Source organism: Muscardinus avellanarius, assembly GCF_963383645.1.
Source record: "Muscardinus avellanarius genome assembly, chromosome: 17".
In the NCBI taxonomy this organism is placed as follows: Eukaryota; Metazoa; Chordata; class Mammalia; order Rodentia; family Gliridae; genus Muscardinus; species Muscardinus avellanarius.
The window spans coordinates 22,349,056-22,369,939 of NC_137803.1; the positions used below are offsets into that span (position 1 = coordinate 22,349,056).

Here is a 20,884-nt window from a genome sequence, read left to right on the forward strand (position 1 = left end):
CCTCACATTCCAGCCTCTCAAATGCTGGGATTACAGGTATGTACCACCATGCCTGGCTAAAATTTGACTTTTTATATTGGTGCATTGTAATCATACATCATGATAAAGTTCAGAGTGTTAGAGATGTACATGCACACAGCACTTGGTAAGACTCCCTCCAACCCCTACTTTACTTACTCCTCTACCCCTGCATGTTATTGAGGTTGGGATTGATAATTTTGTGCATTGTGTGAGTTTTTATTGTAGACCCTCCATAGGTACTGTAGCTTCATGAATTTTTTTTGGTGGTTTTGGAATTGAACCTAGAAGCATTCTACCTCCGAGCCACATCTCCAGCCCTTTTTGTTTTTTATTTTGAAACATGGTCTCACTAAGTGGCTGATGGCTTTGCTAAGTTGCTAAGGATAGTCTCCAACTTTCAATCCTCCTATCTTAACCTCCTAAGTACTGAGATTACAGGCAGTACCACATCTGGCTTATGCATCATTAATAGTTCCTTCCCTTTTTTCATATATTATTTCTTAGATATCATTAATAAAGGCTGGGGTCAAGAAAGATGTAATAATAAAAAGGGAAACAAAATGTCAAAAATTACCCTTCTCAAGAAAGATAACTAAAATCTTATTTAACTAAAACCAAAAAGTAAATATACTAGTCCTTTTCTTGGAAATTTTCAGTATAAAGAGAATAGGACCATGATATGCTCAGCAAGATTAAAATGGTACTTGACTTAATGTTTACAGCATGTGTAAGAAAAATATTATCATTATAGGAAAGGAGAATGTGGCCTGGATTCAAGCTACATAGGCTTCAAAGATGGGGAAATTGAGTTTAATTCTATGTTCTATCATTTATTAGCTATATGTCCTCATGAAATTATTTCATATCCTTTCTGATTAAGTTGGCATCCCAAATATTGATTGACTCAAAGCTAGAGCTCAGGAAATAAGAAAGAGCAAAGTTAAAATCTGTACTAGACATTCACTGGCTATGAGTCCTTAAGACCTTACTTATCCCCCCTAAGCCCCAGTTCCTTCAGCTGTAGTATAAAGATAAAGTCAGTAATGGTTTCATGTGGTGTTGAGAAGATTTATTGAGATAGTGCACAAAAATAACTCTCATTTTGAGTAGCACATAAGTTGCCAGCTCTTAGGGATGGAATGTGTACACCATCCCAATATAAATCTATTTTTAAAATTGTATGTTAAAATAATATATATTACTATTAGACTGACATTCTTATTTTTACGTTGTTATTCTTCTCCATCATTACATTTCTGAAAGAACAGTAGTATATCTTCTGGATGTTGATCATTGGGCAATTAATAAATATCTATGCTGGGTGAGATGGTTCATGTCTGTAATTACAGTACTTGGAAGGATAAGACAGGAAGATCACAGATTAGAGGAAAGCCTTAGCAATTTAGTGAGAATTTCAGCAACCTAGTGAGACCCTGTTTCAAAAAATATGTAAATGTTTAGGGGTATTGTTCAGAGGTAGAATGGGTTTAATTCCCAGTACTACCACATCATGTATACAATATATGTAGTAAATGTAAATATATATATATACATATATATATATGTGTGTGTGTGTGTGTGTGTGTGTGTGTTATAAAGCATGAACTCTGTGTGTATGTGTGTGTGTGTGTGTGTGTGTGTGTGTGTGTGTGTGTATGCTTGTTACCTGCTAAGTTTTGGACATAGGGCTAAGTGCCTGTGATATTCCGGATATAGAGGAGAGTGCATATGGCAGACATACACCTGCTATAATCTAACATAAAAAGGTTCTAAATGGTTTATAAGCTAAAGAAAAAGGCAAGTAAAAAGGCACTTAACAATAGACTATGGAGCATTTTTGATAGGTCAAATACAGGCATGCATAGCCTATTTTTAAAAAATCAGGTAAGTCTTCTGGGGAAAAAAAGGAAGAAAGAATGTTTCCATCCCAACTTCCATAGTCTCTTGGGTATTTAATACAATTCTTGGCAATTAATAGATACTCAGAAATATAAGTAATTTATTCAAATTACTGTGTTCATTGCTTCTGTCCCAACCAAAAATATCTGAGGGCAACATATGTCAAATTACACAAAAAATTTGATGACTACAGGTAACATCATAGCATCTTTTCCTTCTCTACTTTATAGCAAAGGCTAACATAATTCCTTCTACAAATTCAATCCATATTCAGTGTGCACATGTCTAGCTTACGCGGTAGAAAGAAGAATGTCTTTTGCCAAAGCTTTTCAAGTAGATACTAGCAGCTTTTCAAAATATGCTAAAGATGCTACATCAACAGAATTTTCTAAAGATGGTTTTATTTTTCTAAGATGCTCCTTTGTGAGCAAGAAGGGACAAGCTATTATTTGTCTGCCCTAAAAAAGCCTGAAAGATAATATGCAAAGGCATCATAAAAATTATGCCTCAAAATGTGGTTATAAACCTTTACAGCAGAAACATAGTGTTTGTGAAGTATTCTCCAATATAAACCCTAAGTAAAAGTAATAAAAGAGATGAAAGGGATGGATTGGTTCTTTCCAAACCGATTGCCACAGTCTCACCAGTGTCCTTGAAATGTAATGGCCTCTACAATAAATTCTGTTTAACATATTTAAAGTTCTGTAGTAGTTATTGTAACAAGATAATCTGCTTAATATTATATTAAGAAAATCAACTGAACACCATTTAGATTTTCTCCACTTAATAACTTTAAAAATCAATATAAAAGCATAATGATTTGAATCACAATATTTAACATCTTTTGGGAAAAAGAAAATAATTAAAATATTTTCAGACCAGTAACTATTCCTTTACATTTCTGTAAACCATAGAATGATTCTTCTCTAAATTAAGTTTATACCCACAGAATTTCATCCATCAGAGGTGACAGCATACTAGAGTAATGAGCCAAACCCCCAGCCCATTTTACTTATTTATTTTTATTTTGAGACAGGGCCTCACTAAGTTGTACAGGCTGGCCACACAATTGTAATCCTTCTGTCTTGGCCTCCTGAATACTGTGATTACAGGTACATGCCACAGCACCTATTCTTTGGCACCAGAAAAAAAAAAAAACTCTTAAAGAAGAGCTATTAAAAATAGGAGTTTCTATCCTAAATGTGAACCTCAAAACTATTTTAAAATTATAAGTATAAAGAAGTGAATACCTAAGAATATATGTTACTTCTCCATCTGGATATTTAATGGGCTTTTATCACTCAATTAAGATCACAGGGCTGGAAGGACAGGAGCTATCAAGGTAGTATTAGAACTAAGCCAGCCATAATATATGGCCCCATAATAATAAGCAGGCCACAAGATTGTTCATAATCCAGAAGAGCCAATTCATGCCCACCCACTCACTTCTTAATATAATGACAGAAATAACAATTTTCTTTTTATGCTACCTGCATTCTTTAATACAGCTGATCTTTGGGGTTATAAAAGTGGTTATTACTAAAATGGACTATAAAATATCAATTTAGAAATTTTTCTGTGGAATGTATATGACATGAGCACTCTATTTTGGATCTAAAACTTAAATTTGCTGATCAAAAGTTACATGAAATATTTTCATGTACTTTTGAGGGTCACTTGGCCAATGATTGTAAACATTAAGGGTAAAGGAGTATTAGGGTAATTTCTGGGATTATTTCAAACCAAAAGAGAGCATATTGTGCCTGAAATACCCAAATTAATGATGCTCCAATTTTTTACTGAAGTCTGAATGATTAAGATAACTAGGTCAACTGCTAGTTTTGATTATGTTATAGAATTACAGATACTTGATTCATTTTGGTTCTAAGGACATATTTTATTCTTTGAGTGATTAGAGGTTCTCACTAATGATTAATGTTCTAATGTAGTCCACTAGGAAATATATTAGATTTCTCTACCATGAAATTTCAACAATTACTAAGCACCTAATAACCCAGTCATATTCCTAGGTGTTTAGAGAAAAAAACAAAAAAAAAAAGAGAGAGAGAGAGAGAAAATGAGATTTCAAAGCTTGGTGAGTGCTGTGCTAAGGGACATTGATTCATCAAGGAAGGTTCCCTGGTCTATTCTTCTAGATTCTAAGGAGAATGATCAGAAAGAGTCTGTCTTATAAATATCAGAGTGGCATGATTTGAAGGTACACAGAACAACTACTACACAAATTCTGGCACAAGAATGATTTGGGTATTTAAGGAAACTGAAGAAGGTCATTGTATCCTGAACATGTTGAGTAAAAATAAAAAATGAAAAAATATAAACATGTAAAAAATCAATCACTAAGTCAAACATGAGAATGAGGGAGGGGAGAGGAAATTGAGTGGGAAACGGGAAAGAGATAAATGAGAGATGTGTGCATGTATGCCTCGATATCATGTACTCCATTAAGATATATGACTACATTTCACCAGTAAGAAATTTTAAAACATAAACATAGTCAGTAGGAATGTCAAATGGTACTGTTATTATGTCAAACAGTATGGTGGTTCCTTAAAAAACTAAAAGTAGAATCACTGTATGATCATATAATTCATTTTCTGAATACATATGCAAAGGAATTGAGAGCAGAGATTCAAACAAATATTTGTAAACCCAGATTGATAGTAGCATTATTTATAATTGTCAAAAGGTGAAAAAACTCAAGTGTCCATCAGCAGATGAATAAATAAAATATGGTATTTAAAATTATTTTAAAAATAAGGGAATTTAAAACATATCTTATATTTTAAAGTATACCATGTTTTCTTTATTTATGTCATATTTATATTTATACCATATGTTACCCAGTCTAAAAAAGAAGGGGAATTTTGACAAACACTATAATATATAAGAGAGTTTGTGGAAGTTTAAAAAAACAGCAACAAAAGGACAGCAACTGTATGATTCAATTTATATGAGGTACCTGAGTAGTCAAATTTATAGAGATAAGAAGCATAGGAGCTGGTACCAGGGGCTGGTGGACGGCAGGCATGGAAAGTTATCGTGTAATGAGTGGAGCATTTCAGTTATACAGAAGGAAGTTTTGGAGAGGGCTGACAGTGATTGTTACATCACACTGTGAATGTATTTCATGCCACATAACTGTATGTCATTAGAGAAAATTATCCCATATGCTAAAAAAATGGTATATTTTGACACTACTTTTAGTTTTGTGCTGTAACTCTGAAATCTTAATTTTGTTATCCAGTTATACCTCAACATAAAGAAAACTGTTTAAAATGCCAATAAAAAAAAGAGTAAGATGGAGCCAGGCACAGAAATGCAATTCTAGTACGTGGGAGGCTGAGACAAGATGATTGCAGGTTCCAGGACAGCCTCAGTGATGTAGCTGGACTCTCAGCAACCTAGAGAGACCCTTTTTCAAAATAAACAACAAAAAAGGCTTGGATGCTCAGAATTCCTCTAGGTTCAAACCCAGTACCAAACATACACAGAAAATGATCAAGATGGTCAATTTTGTGTCTATTTTAACACAATTCATTAACATTGAAGAAAAAAAGAAAGGGAGGGAAGGAAAGAGACTAGATTCCTGTAAATAAGGCAAAGTGAGAAAGAAGCTTAGATTTTAATCTAAGTACAATGAGAAGAGACTAAATGGTCTTTCCTGGCAAGGCTGAGAGTAATGAAATGTGACATACTTGTTATTTTCAAAGGGATATTATGCTTTTTAAAATTTTTTTTTATTGGTGCCTTATATTCATACATCAAATTGGGGTTGCTTTTTTTTTTTTTTTACAGGTATAAAGATGTATAGATGTCTGGGGATGGTGAATATGGAGAAAGAGGGAGACCATAAATGTGCTTTTGAACCTCCCAAGCTGGCTGTGGTAGGGACAAAGTGAAGTGAACAGATTTGGGGCTTGAGAAGCCCCCTGGGAAAAGGAGATGGCCATAACTCAGAGGTCTTTGCTTTGGGCAACTGGAAGACAATGTACCAAGATGAGGAGAAACAATGGGTTCTCCTGGGATCCTTTTAGTCTGAGAAACCTATTAGCAAAAGCTGTAGAGGTATTAGGCAAGTCAATTGTTATATAAGTCTTGGGTTTTGATGAAGGATCGCCCTTGGGAGAATGGATGTAGAAGTCACCAGCATTGCCAGGCGTGGTGGCACATGCTTGTAATCCCAGTGCTTGGGAGGCAGAGACAGGAGGATCACGCAGGTTCAAAGCCAGCCTCAGCTACTTAGTGAGGCTCTCAGTAACTTAGTGAGACCCTGTTTCCAAAATAATTATAAAATAGGTCTGAAAGGATAACCCAGAAGTAGAAGGCCCATTACCCCCCCCCACACACACACACATCACCAGCATAGTAATGGTATTTAAAATGAATGCATATAAATAAAGGTATAATGTATAAAGGTATAAATAAAAATACTAATTAAAACATGGTTTTTCTCTGCTCAAAATGCCCTAAATCGTTTCCATACCACTATGTAAGGTCAGGTTATTTTCTTTTGGGTATATTGGGGATTGAACACAGCGGTGTTCTATCTCTGAGCCACACTCTAGCCCTACTTTGTAGTTTTTATTTTTACTTTGAAATAGGGGCTCACTGAGTTAACGATGGCCTTGATAAGTTGCTGGGGCTGTCTGAGAAACTCTGATACTCCCGTCTCAGCCTCACAGGTACTAGTATTACAGGCGTGCACCGCCACTCCTGCTGGCCATGCTCTTTACAATGCCATGAAAGGCCATATGTGACCTATGCCCCCCCACCTCTCTGATCTCTCTTATCATCTTCTCCTTCCTTACCTACCTTCTGGCTTCATACCAAATACATTGCTTTTCTTAAAAAACACTAGGCTTGTACTGGTCCCAGTCTATTTGCATGAACCAGTATTCTTGACTGGGAATCTCTCCCCAAACTACAGTTGCCCTCCCTGTTTACTCCTGAAATTTTGAGTTATTTAATTTTCTATTGCAGCTGGGCAAAGTGTCCCACACCTGTAATCCCAGTACTTGGGAGTCTCAAAAGGGGGATTGCAGGTAGGAGACCAGCCTCAGCAACTTAGAGAGACTCTGTTTCAAAATAAAAATAAAATTTTCTACTGAGACATAAACCTGTGGTATTTCTCAGATGTAGAATACCTCTGGGCTCAATGTCTAATACCAATATTTGAAAAAAAAATTCTTGTTGCAACCTTTACTGATTACCATATTTAAAATTATACCATTTCTCTTGTCACTCCTTTCTTTTTATCTCATAGGATTTATTGCTAATGATCGTACAACCTTTGTAATGTGATTATTTCACTACTCTTTATCTTTAATCCCAGCAGGTAGAACAGTTCCCAGCATAAAGTGCTCCAAAATAGGGGAATAAAGTCTGTATGTCTTATAAGATTAAAACCAAGTATCTATATATACCTATCATTATATATAAAAGTACCATAATTTTCTATAACTATTTCTGTAAGATAGAAATTTTAAGGGAGAAATGAAATAATATAGAAATGAAATAAGATGAATATATAGTTATGAAAGTATTTTTTCTTCCTAGAGGCCATCGAGATTTGTCTCTGCAGGATGTTGCTAATGAAAATAATGTGCTATGCACCGTTTGCTGTGCACAGCACTCCCAGGTTGTGTCAGGAAGTAGGTACTCTGACACACACTCATATATTTTTTTCTCCATTCAGCACACTACATTTTGTGGGTAATTTTGTTAGTGTTTTGTTCCAGTCCTCAGTAGCTTATATTTCTTTATAAAATTACATAAGGCAATTGATATACTCATCCTCTTTCCTTCCAGGAGGTCTGATAGATTTTAATGTGTCCTTTCCACTCACAGGGTTTGTTCTCACCAGTGGCCACTATCTCCCTAGGCCATCACCTCCATGACCTTTGAGTGCTATTTCTTTATTATAGTTATGACAACTTTCATTATTCAACATTGAACACCACCTTGTATTGTTTTTACCATTCTATTCTTGCCATTTTCTCAGTATTAGGATTTTAATACATTTTTTAAAATTTTAGGCAGCAAAATTCACTCTATGACAGTTTTCAAGGGAGAATAAGGAGTCCTGGGATTGAATCCAGGGGCACTGTACCTCTGAGCTACACCTTCAGAAACCTTTGAAATTTTTATTTGGATACATGTCTCACCAAGTTGCTGAGACTATCATAAAATTGCTGAGCTGTCTTCAAACCTATGATTGTCCTGTCTCAGCTTCCCAAATACTTGGATTATAGGCATGTGCCACCACACCCAGCTGGTACATTGTTCAATCTTTAAAAAACAATCCAAAGTCTTCCTTTCTGTGATTGCTTAAAGAAAGTGCAAAATCCATTTCTAGATGACAGGGTGAAATCATCCCTTCTTTAGTCAAACATGGTTGGTCAAACATGGGCTCCATTAAGTTCTTGACATGAAAAGAACCACCAGGAAGTTAAAAACCCAGAGTATGAACTTGGCAAGATGAACCAGAACATACCAAAAATATAGTTAAGTATGTCACTTAGAAAATCCTCAACTTCCTGAATTAGCAGGAGAGCCTAATCCTGATTTTGAAAACAAATACGCATGTATGGCTTTTTAGGTGCAGCTGTGCAGTGGAAGCCCCTCAGTGCTTGGGAGACTCATCTCTCTGTAGAGTTCAGGGCCACTGGTTTCAGACACCATCAAATCTCACCACAGCTATCTGTTTCTTCAGTGATGCATTTGGTCACCTGCCTTATAAATAATTTCCAGACCTCTGGCCATTCGACTGCAAACCCTATTCTGAATTTGGGCTGTGAAGGTTTTAGTCCTTGACAAATTATATACTAAATGAATAGCTCAGGCTTGTTCTCCTCTAAATGTATCTGAACTCCACAGCCTCAAAACCACAGACCTATTTGTTTGCTCCAGAAGAAACTTACAAATATTGTACCAAGCTAATTCCTGATAAAACAGAAAGCTAGAACTTTTGTGGAGGGAGGGGAACTGATCGTGGAATCTAGGACATTCAACCTGAGTTACACCCCCAGCATTATTTTATTTTAAATTTTAAACAGAGTCTCTATAAGCTGCAGAGGAACTCATTAAGTTGCTGAGGCTAGCTGTGAACTTGCAATCCTCCTGTCTCAGCCTTCCAAGTACTGGCATTACAGGTATGTGTCACCATGCCCCTCTCTAGGGCTTTCTTTTTCAAAATTTTTGTGCTTTTATTGGTACATTATGGTCTTATAATGTAAAGAAAAATAAAATGACATCATTCGCAGAAAATGGTGACTTTTAGTCTAAATCCAATGGAGTCATTTCCCTGCTCAAACTCTTCTTCATCTGATCCTGTCCTCAGCCTCAGCAAACTGTGTCAAGAGATATGTGTGAGTCTGCTCTCAGGTGATGAATGGTGACTGTCTGATAGACAGTATAATCAGTATAATGGTGGGAGTGGAGCAGAGAATAACCCCAAGCCTATTGTGAAGGAAAGAGTTACAGGTCTTTTTTTTTTTTTTTTTTTGGTGTTATTGGGGATGAAATTCAGGAGCATTCTACCTCTGAGTGACACCCCAGCCTTATTTTTTATTCTTTATTTTTTTAAACAGGATCTCATTGAGTTGCATAGGACCTCACTAAGTAACTGAGGGTGTTTAAAACCGTGATCCTGCTGTCTCAGCTTCCCAAATGCTGGGATTACAGGTCTTGATGATTGAGTGGGTATTGACAAGTGTGAAACGCAGGGTCTGAGGGTTGAGAGGGAGGCTTCTTACTTGAATGATGGTGGATATTGGAACCAGTGTAAAGGGAAATGACACCCTTCCAGGTGTGGTGGCACATAACACAGTTAAAAATAGAAGACCTTTTGAACTACATGATAATTAAAATATAACATGTCAGAATTTATAGAATGCAAGTAAACTAGTAGGGGAACACCAGGAGCCTTAGATACTATAAGATTCTACCTTAAGTTACAACTAAGGAGGGTGTGGTTGTTGACACCTATGATCCCAGTACTTGAGAGGATGAGAAAGGAAGATCACAGGTTGGAGGCCAGCGCCTGCAACTTAGGTCCTCAGCAACTTAGTGAGACCCTGTTTTAAAAGATTGTTATAATAAATTCATAATATTTTTAAATAAATAAAATAGGGATGAGGGCTTGGTTCGGAGGCAGAATGCTGCTCGGTTCGATCCCCAGTACCACAAAAACAAAAGCAGAAATAACACTTTCAGAGATCAGCTCACAACCTTCAACCAAATGTTTGAGCCTTCCATCTTTGTTATATTTAAAAGCACCAAGAGAATGATAAAAATCCTTAAGACAACCCATGACATGTTTATATTTGAACTATGTAAAAAGCAACCACTACAAATTCCATCACTAGAATCAACAACTGTCAACTATATAGAGGTAAGAGAAAAAAAAATCTGTGTTCTACCCAAAGTACTGGCAATAGTCTTGAAACCACAGAGTAAAGAATCTGCAGTCTGAGTAGCCAACTTGATTTTACTTTTATTTCTCAATCAAACCAAGAAATGCTTCCATCTTCTGAGTTCTACCACACTGATTTAATTACGTATTCCTATGCCAGAAAGTACCACATTGATTTTTGATCGGGCTTTATAGTAAATGTTAATTATACATTTTTCAAAATTTCTTGGAATTCTATTACATTATTCTTTCTTCTGCAGCTCATACAGATTGGAATTGTATTTGATTCATCATTAATTTGGGAAGAAATGGCATTTATATGATCATCACATTTCCGATTCATGAATGCATGTATATGACTATTTGTTAAAATCTTATTTCATATTTTTAAATAAAATGAGATGTTTTTCTTCATATACACTTGTTTAGATCTTCATAAATTTAGTCCTAGATGTTATATTTTAGGCTCTTCATATAAGTGTATTTTTTCTCTTAACATTTAAACTAATTATTATGTACTATGAGGAAAAACAATATTTTCATATCCATATCTTAAATTTACTATCTTATTATATATTCTAATGAGTTCTAATGGTTTTATAGTATAGTTTCTTAGAAATTCCAAATATGCAATCACATCATTTGTAAAGTAATATTCTTTTCCCTGTGTGATAAAATGTTTTAAGTTTGTTTTTCTTACCAAAACCTTGTTGTTTGTGTGTGTGTGTGTGTGTGTGTTGCTGAATATTGAACCAGAGACATTCTACATCTTAATTATACCCCTAGCACTATATTTTTATTTGTAAGTAGTTAAGTAGTGTTGCACTAACTTGCTAAGAGCTTTGCTAAGTTGCTAGGGCTGGCTTTGAACTTCTAATCCTCCTGTTTTAGCCTCCCAAGTATTTGGATCACAGGCATGCACCACCATGCCTGGCTCACTATATTCTTTTGAGTAACAAAAATGGTAGGAATTTTTCCAGGCTTGTTTGGATCTTGAAGAAAATATATTAAATGTTTTGGCATTTAGAATAATAAATATTCTTAGTTTCTTAGAAAAACAATAACATTTTATAAGTTTGTTTATATTCCTGCATCAACAAATTTTTAAAAATTGGCAATTACTATCTAAATTTACAAAATGTTCTCTTGCCTCTATTGATATGATTCTGAAATATCTTTCAAAATTATTCCTTAATTAGGTGATGGGCTTGTAAGATGTACTGAATATATTCCTCCTTTGTTTCAGAAGTGTATACACCTATTTCCTACTGCAGACAAGACTTAGATATCATGAACATGGAGATGCTTCATGAGAGTAATGTTATAAGTGTTCCACACTGTGGTTAAAAAAATAGTCAAAAAATGAAATATAAATTTCCAAAACCAGCAACACAAACACACAGCTGCCCTCTATTGTCATTTTCATAGTCAATTCTTAGGAAGACCTACTAAGGTGGATACTCTTGTTATAACTTCTTTATAAACAAGAAAATACTCAAGGGATGGGGAAATTAATGGCCCACAATGGCACAGAGTGGAGCAGAATTCAAACCTACTCGCTAAAATTCCAGAAGCTACCTTATCCTTTTGTTATATAATCATGCAACAAGTAATCATTCCAATCAAGCAAGTATTGAAAGGATTAGATATTTCATGAGCAAATTAAAAGATTTTCCATGACAAAGGTATGCGTAAAATCGTTAAGTATTTGTAGGGTTCTAATCTTTGCCAGGCTTTGTGCGCTGCAGTTTTGAGATTTTTGAATAGCCACTTTGCCAAGAAAGGAAGCAGATTTTATATTTCTTTCAAAAATTAGTTGTAGCTTTATCTGCTATGTTTCTTGGATAAGATGAAATCTTATTCAATAATAATAGGGTGCTGGACTCTTCAGTTATATCAATGTATAGTTACTATACCACAGATTCCTTAGCCTATCCATCAAAGTACTATATATGTTATCATAAATATCTATCAAAAGTTCATGAAAAAAAATCCCTTTCATGATACAGCATGTACCCTTCTCCTTACATAAAAATTTCCATATTAACAGTAAGTTAAATTGCCACAAGAGTAAATTTCTTTATTTGGTGCTAGGGATTGAACCCAGGGGCATTCTATATGAGCTACACCCCCAGCCCTATTTTATATTTTATTTTCAAATAGGGTGTCACTAAGTTATGGAGGGCCTTGCTAAGTTGCTGAGGCTGGCTGTGAACCTGTGATCCTCATGTTTCAGTCTCTCAAGTACTGGATTACTCTGGATTACTGTTTTAGCCTCTCAGATACTGTGCTACCACAAGTGGCTAGAAGAACACATTTCTTTGCAACTGTTGAAAACCCTGCTCCTTGCCCCAACTTGAAATTTTTTACTTCAATACATACCAGTGGCTTATAATTGGCTTTTCCCAAAGCTTTTTTTTTTTTTTTTCAAATTTTAAGTAAGTGCAACCACTTTGGAAAACAGTATGAAGGATCCTCAGAAGAATGGGAACAAACCTACCATAAGATCCAGCAATACCACTTCTGGGTATCTACCCAAAAGAAAGGAAACCGAACTACCAAATTAATACATGTGTATTTATGTTTATAGCCATACAATTCAGAATTGCCAAACTATGGAACCAGCCAAGATATCCATCAACAGATGAATGGATTAAAAACTGTGGGGTATGTACACAATGGAATTTTACTCGGCCATAAAGAAAAACAAAATTACATCATTTACAGGGAAATGGATGGAACTGGAGGACATTATGCTAAGTGAGATTAGTCAGTCACAAAAAATAATAAAAAAATGATGCTCTCCCTAATATGCAAAAGCTAGGGAGAATTGGGTCATAAGAGGAACTCTAGATGAGGAAGGAGATTCTATAAATGAACAAATAAGGTGACCTGAAGGGATGGGAGGGGGGAAGAGGGAAATTCTCTAATGCATATGATGTACTTTAACAAGCATATCAAAGTCAATCACTAAGCCAAGCATGAGAAGGAGGAAGAGGAAGAAATGGGGCAGGAAATGGTTAAGGGCTAATTGGGTGATATGTGCATGCATGTCTCCACCATCTTGTATCCCATTAAGATTCATGACTACAATGTGCCAATAAAACATTTAAAAAAATTTAAAAATTTATTGTTGTATTTTAGTCATACATCTTAATAGAGTACAAGATGGTAGAGCCACACCTGCACACATCACTTACTTAGCCCTTCCCCGACTCCCACCTCATTCCCTCCCACTCCTTCCTTCTCATGTTTGGCTTAGTCATTGCCTTTGATGTGCTTATTAATGTACATCATGTACACTAGGGAACTTCCCTCATATCCCCTTTCATCCTCCTCAGTTAGGTCACCTTATTTGCTAATCTATGGTTTCTCCTTCCTTAATAATACCTAGCAAATACAACAGCTGTATTTATTAAAAATAACATTCCATTTTATAAAACTTTGTCCAATATTTTTAATCTAATAAATGAAATAGTAAAGCAGGCTGCCTACATATTAGATTTAAAAAAATCCCACTCTAATTTTAATGTAATTTTTTCTTTGACAGTATGTTACTTGCAAGTTTGTTTTTACATTTCCATCCATGCTGAGCATCATATTACTATTGATTATTAGTTTAATTACATTGTGGTCAACAAATATATTAAGTGTGATCTATTTCTTGATGGTACTGCATATTCTTTGGATGCTTGAGGGAAAAATGTGATTCTCTAATTGTGTACATATTTTAATTATGTAGAGCAAATCTTCAATATTTCTTCATTTCATTTTTTTCTAATTTTGAGACAGAGGTGTTAAAAATTTCTAAGGCATAGTTTTTATAGTTTTATTTTTTGTGGGTCTGGGGATGGAACCCAGGGGCATTTGACCTCCAAGCTACACCCCCTGCCCTGTTTTTATTCTTTATTTTGAAACAGGTTGCGGAGGGCCTCACTAAGTAGCTGAAGCTATTCGCAAACCGAGATTCTCTGGTCTCAGCCTCCCAAATGTTGGGATTACAAGTCTGCACCACCACGCCCGGCTATAGTTTTGAATTCATACAAGTATAGAAGTCAGAATTAATCATACTAATAATGAAATTGACACCACAAGAAATAACTAGACAAAAGCAGATATTTGAACATTGTAGAATACTTTAGAAGATGTGCATTCCAGTGATTTCAATGAGTTAGACTCGTATAAATAAATGACTGTGGAAGATTAAGGCATTTAAGAACCATAAAAACTACATAGAATGCTGAGTTCTAGTATTAAATTCTAAACTTAAAAGTAATATGTGAAATAAGATTTTGAGGTACATAAGAAAATATTAATATAATCAAGCTATTAGGTAAACTTATTACCTGCAAAAGTAAAAAGAAAAACAATTACAAAATAACTTTAAAAATAGTATGTAATACATGATCTGATTTTAATTATATATGCACCTATTTGGTAGAATATATGTTTTATGTACATATCTACATATTTATGTATAATGATAAATTCTAGAGAACTGAACTAAATGTGCTAAAGCAATCTTCTGTTAACTTTTAAATGGGTGAGACTTGTACTGGTGTACTGTCTGTATTTCCTAACTAAAGTAGTATTGCTTCTAAAATATTAGAAAAACATTCATTTTTATGGTGGTTCCATCCACAAACAATTGTCAAAGTTTGCTTAAATAGTATAAGTATGTGTTATAAAAGTCCTATTTTGTAATATTACATATTTTTATAATAAGTTATGGATTTCATTAAGGCAATATTTTATTATTATGGAAGAATCCTCTACCTTCAAAGATGTTTTCGGCCCTAAGAAAATTACCAAAGAAAAAGTCTAAAGTTGCTTTTTGCTAGGTAGATTGATATGTTTCTTTTTCATTTTATATTCAGATTTTCTATATATTAATATTTTCACTGTGTCAATGAAAAGTATAAACCTACATGCTTTTAAATACCAATTGGTAACTTGTACTTTTAGCTGGTGAGTTTAATCCATTTATATTTATTGATTTTACTACATCAGGATTTATTTCTACCTTTTAAGTTTTTAACTTTTATTTTTTGTCCATAATAAATCATTACTTTCTTGATGTCATTTAAATAGATTAAAAGTGTTCCCTTCCCTCTTGTTTTCCTCCTCTAGTGGATGGTTCACACTACATACCGAAGCATTCTCACTACAATAATTTCAACTCAACCTCACTACAACTTAAAACTCAAAGTTAATTATATCTCTAATTTCCATGAAAATAGCACAAAATTCTCAAATCTCTTTAACATTTATGGTTTCTTTCTTCCTAACCACCTCAGATTTGTATACTCTTTAATCCTCTAGAATATTCTTTTTGTTTTACATCATCATAATTTGTTTTGATGTATTCATATGTAATATCATTTTGCTTAAACTTTTCTCTAATAGTCTTTTTTTTTTGTTCTAATAGTCTTTTTTGTTCCCTTTCCTTTTCCTTTTTCTTTCTTTTCTTTTTTTTCTTTTTTCTTTCTTTCTTTCTTTCTTTCTTTTTTTTTTTTTTTCAGTACTGGGGATGGAACCCAGGGGCATCCTTCCTCTGAGCTACACCCCAGCCCTATTTTTTCTTCTAGCCAAGCTCATTTTCATTTTTCTGTTAAGTACATTATTTAAAGGTGTTTCACCTTTTCTTGAATATATCTTAATTGGATGTTAAATTCTAGGATGATAGCAATTTTTATCAGCACTTTGAAGATATGTCATTGCCTTTTGGCTTGATGGTTGCTGTTGAGAGGTTTTCATCAGACTAATTTTAATTCTTGAAGAAGTAACATATGCTTTGGGGCATTTTAAACTCTTTTTATTCCTTGTCTTTATTTTATGTTATACACTATATCAAAGGCAAAACGCTATTTCTAAATCTGATAATTCATATCTGTCATAAGTTTTAAAAAATTATTTTATTTTTTGGTGGTGCTGGAGATGGAACCCAGGGACCTTCTACCTCCAGGCTACACTCCCAGACCTATTTTATATTTTATTTGGAAACAGGGTCTCTTAAGCCAGCGAGGGTGGCTTTGAACCTGAGCGATTCTCCTGTCTCAGCCTCCCAAGCGCAGGGATTACAAGTGTGCGCCACCACGTCCAGTTGAAAAAAATCTTATTTCATATCTCCTCAAAATTCTCCTCCATTTTCTACTTCCTTTTGGAATAATGAATATTATGTGTATGTCTTTTAAATACTTTTATTTTCTTTTTTCCACTCGTGTCTTTTTATGCTGCATTCTGTATAATTTATTTTGATTTCTCTTTGTGTTTATTAATACTGTCATTACCTATGTTTAATATTTTATACAATACATCTAATAATTTTCACTCTTAAGTCAATGGCTATAATTTTTCATGTTCATATTTTTATTTTCTTCTAAGTATTTGAAAGTATTCATTTTCAAATCAGTCTTAGTCTTCTGTATCTTTTGAAAAGTTTCTTATATACATATATTATATAGTTTGTGCTGTATTGTTACCTCTGTAGAACTGGGGATTGAACCCAGGGACATTCTACCTCCAAGCTGTATCCTAAGTTCTAGTTTTTTTATTTTAAGTTTTTGAAACAGAGTCTTGCTAAATTGATGAGAATCTCACTACTTGATAAATCTGTCCTCAATCCTGTAATCCTTTAGTCTTAGCCTCCCAAGTATTGGGATTACAGAAATGTGGCACTATTCCCAGCTGTAATTTTGTTATTTTATGATTTATGCCTTTACTACATAGTAATTATCATTATAGAATTATTCATCCATTCCATTTTTTATATTCACATATGTATACATGGATTGTTATTATTCACCCAGAACCTAGTCATTTATTAGCTTGAAATTTCTTTGCCCAGTTTTCATTTGTTGAGTATATTTTCCTTCCCTAAAAGTACACTCTTTTCAGCAAAACCTAAAAGTTTCTTTTTAAAAATGATAAATTCAGATTTGTTCAATTTTCTAACATCTCATCTAGATGTATTTTGTTTTTCCCTTCAACTTTATTTATTGTACTTTGCTATGCAGAATATTTTTCTTTTTGCTTTCTCTGATGATTTAGAAATAGTATACACACATATATAATATTATGTACAAACATATAAAATACCTTTAAAAATCAATACTTAGAACCATACAGGGTGGCAAATGACTGCAATTGCAATATTTGGGAGGTTGATACAGGAGGATATCAGGTTCAAAGCCAGCCTCAGAAATTTAGTGAGGCGCTCAGTAACTTAGCAAGACCTGGTTTCTATTTCCAAAGAAGAAATAAAAATTAGGTCTGTGGTTGTAGCTCAGAGGTAGAATGCCTCTAGGTTCTATTCCCAGCACCAAAAAATAAAATAAAATAAAATAAATACTTGAGTGGGTATGCAATTTTGATATGATTATCTTTCACTGAATCACAGACAATTTGGGGTTTAACTCACTTCTTTGTTACATATTACATAAGTCTATTGTCATAGAATATGCTGCTTATCTTTGACTCCTCTTTATCTTTCTCTAAAGACTCAGACTATGGAGAATTCCAGATTTTTGATTCTTTTATTTCTATAATATGTTTTTCCTTTATCTTGACCTACTTTTCTTTTTTATGCCTAGTGCTACTTGTTTTCCTATGTTCTGGCCTCAAAATTTTGCTAGCACAAAAGTAATTTAAAACACACAAGCTTACAGCTTTACCTAATGTTATGCACATATATATATATATATATATATATATATATATATATATATATATATATATATATATATTGTGGTACTGGAGTTCCTGGAAGAAGCCCTTCTATCTCTACCTCCGGGCTACACTCTCAGACCTATTTTATATTTTTATTTGGAAACAGGGTCTGTTAAGCCAGTGCGGCTGGCTTTGAACCTGCGCGATCCTCCTGTCTCTGCCTCCCAATCCCAGGAATTACAAGAGTGCGCCACCATGCCTGGCTGTTATGCATATTTTTATTCAGTACAAATATATTTCTCTTTGTCAATGACTTGAGCAGCACCAAATTGTTCTTCTTCTAGCACCTGTACTAGTTTTCTATCGCTGCTATACTTAGTGGCTTGCCAAAAGCTTGGTGGCTTAAGACAACACAGATTTGTTATTTTATATTTCTGGAGATAAGAAGTTCAGTCTTACTCTCAGTGAGCTAAAATGAAGGGGTCAACCTGGCTGTGTTCCTTCTCAGTGCTCCAGGGGACAAGGTGCTTTCCTGTCTTCTCCAGTTTCTAAAGGCTGCCCACCTTCCTTGGCTGACAGCCCAGGACCACACTACTCTGCTCTTGTCATGGAATCTTCTCTCTCTCATACCTTCCTGCTCTCATCGCATGGGACTTCTGTAATGACAATGGGCCCACACAGAGAATCCTGGGTCATCCTGCCATGATGATCCAGGGTTATCTTGCCATGCCAACTCAAGACCCCCGACTTAACCCCATCTGCAAAGACTCTTTTGCCACATAAGGAAACATGTTGTGAAGATTAACATACAGACATTATGGAATAACTTTATTCAGACTGCTATTAACTTATATAGCTTGCTCTTCTTTCTTTGTTTTCTGTTTTCTCCAATTCTCTTTCTTTTTACTATTTTTTTTTTATTGGAGATTGAAAATAAGGACATTCTACTTCAAGCCCTACCCCTAAGCCCTTTATTTTCTTCACTTTGAAACAGAGTCTTGCTAAATTGCAGAGGGCCTCACTAAATTACCGAGGCTGACCCTGAACCTGCAACCCTCCCATCTCATTCTCACAAGTACTGGGATTACAGACATGTACCATGACAGGTTATTTTGTTCAATTATTTAAATTAACTAATATTTTATATTTTTTCTGAGTTATCTCTCGTCTGCTTAGGGATTTTCCATTTGGAAAAAATTAAAAATTAAAAATGATAGTGGCCCTTTTCTGAGTGGTTTCACCAATTTTATAATTATTATGAAAATATTTTAATATGTTTATTTTCAAGAAACTGTTCTCAACAAGCATGATGCATTGTGCTCTTCTCAAACCACAGGAGTGCCATCGGTTCACTTCACCATTGCATGAACTTGCAGTGAAGCCATCTTCCCACTAGCAGGGCAGGGTGGCAGGCTAGGTTACCTTTCTCCTAGAGGCAGGAAACTAGAGCCAGGTTCTAGGTTTGCATGCTTTTTTGCTACATTACTGTTGCATTTTCAGAAGCCTGAGCATTTCTAATTTTTGCTATCCTAAGTATTCTACTTTAAAGGTTTAATAGTAAATCACATCACTATTGATTGTGTATAGCAATTTCCACCTGTTCACTTAATAACAATTTTAAAAAGCAGCAAAAAATATCTCCCCTGGCTCATTCTCCTGGAGGATACCTTGCTGAACTCCATCACAAATTCCCGTTTCCTTACGCAAGACATTGACATAAGAACCTTAGAGAATTCTAATAATCTTGTATTTTTTTAAGCTGAAATCTTGAGGCACAAAATAAATATTTTAAAACTTCACAGCTGTCAGTAATAGCACCTGTGCTTTCTAGGGAAACCCTGAACAAAGAGTGTGTTTGGACTCTCTAATTACTTTAACAAAGCATCACAATTAAAAGGTCAACCCATAAGGAATTGGGGGTTTTCTCCATGTTACCATTCATCTTCATACTGCTTTGGCCAAGCAGAAAAGGCAAACAGAACCATAGAAGTCAATGAAGGGACAAGGCTGCTCCTTCATCTGTAAACAGTGCCACCTTTGTTTAGTAGGATTTGCATTGCTAGCCTACTGAGAAGGGACTCCTGGTGCTCACCAGGGAGATCTATGTTGCAATTTCCTTCAAATACAGATTTTCTAATAAAGGCTCTGTGCTTTGTGTGGTTTTCAAAATAAATGTTTTCACCTCAGCTTTAGTTTAAGAATCAAAACAATTCTATGCAAATGTTTCCGATTTCAAAAGTTTAGGACTCCATGATTCTCAACATTAGCCATGAAAGAAAGCTTTGATGGAGGTCATATATATGTTATTTTATGATTTTAACATTTATACCAATTATTTAAAATGAGATAAATATTCAAAGAAAATGTCCTATAAGAATATATATTCATATTTATATGCATGCTTCTGAATATTCTCTTGAAGCTACTAGTAACTACTAGTGAGCTTGTCCTTTAATCCTTAGATTAATTCCTATCCTGACTTATGCTTTTTATTTTTACTTTTTTTGGCACTAGGAACTGAACCCAGTGGCATTCTATTTCCTCACTATACGTCTAGCACAATTTTGTTGTTGTTGTTGTTTTTATTTTGAAACAACGTCTTGCTAAATTGCTGAGGTTAACCTCAAAGTGTAATTTTCCTGTCTCAGCCTTCTAATTACTGGGATTACAGGTGTGCACAACACACCTGGCCACTTTTTAATATTTGAGTTTTGTGAATAAAAGAAGAAAACCAGAAAGACAATTTAAAAAAAAAAAACACCTTAAGAGCTGGGCATGGTGGCACACACCTGTAATTCCAATACTTGGGAGTCTGAGACAGGAGGAGTGCAGGTTTGAGGAGTCTCAGCAAGTAAATCTAAC

The 20,884-nt window shown here is 34.6% G+C and overlaps 1 protein-coding gene across 1 annotated transcript in view; it reads right to left on the reverse strand.

Moving 5' to 3' along the window:
- DCC (DCC netrin 1 receptor) overlaps window positions 1-20,884 on the reverse strand; it is a gene marked incomplete at both ends in the record, with an annotated part of 1,196,613 nt that overhangs the window by 180,251 nt on the left and 995,478 nt on the right. The window lies entirely within an intron of this gene.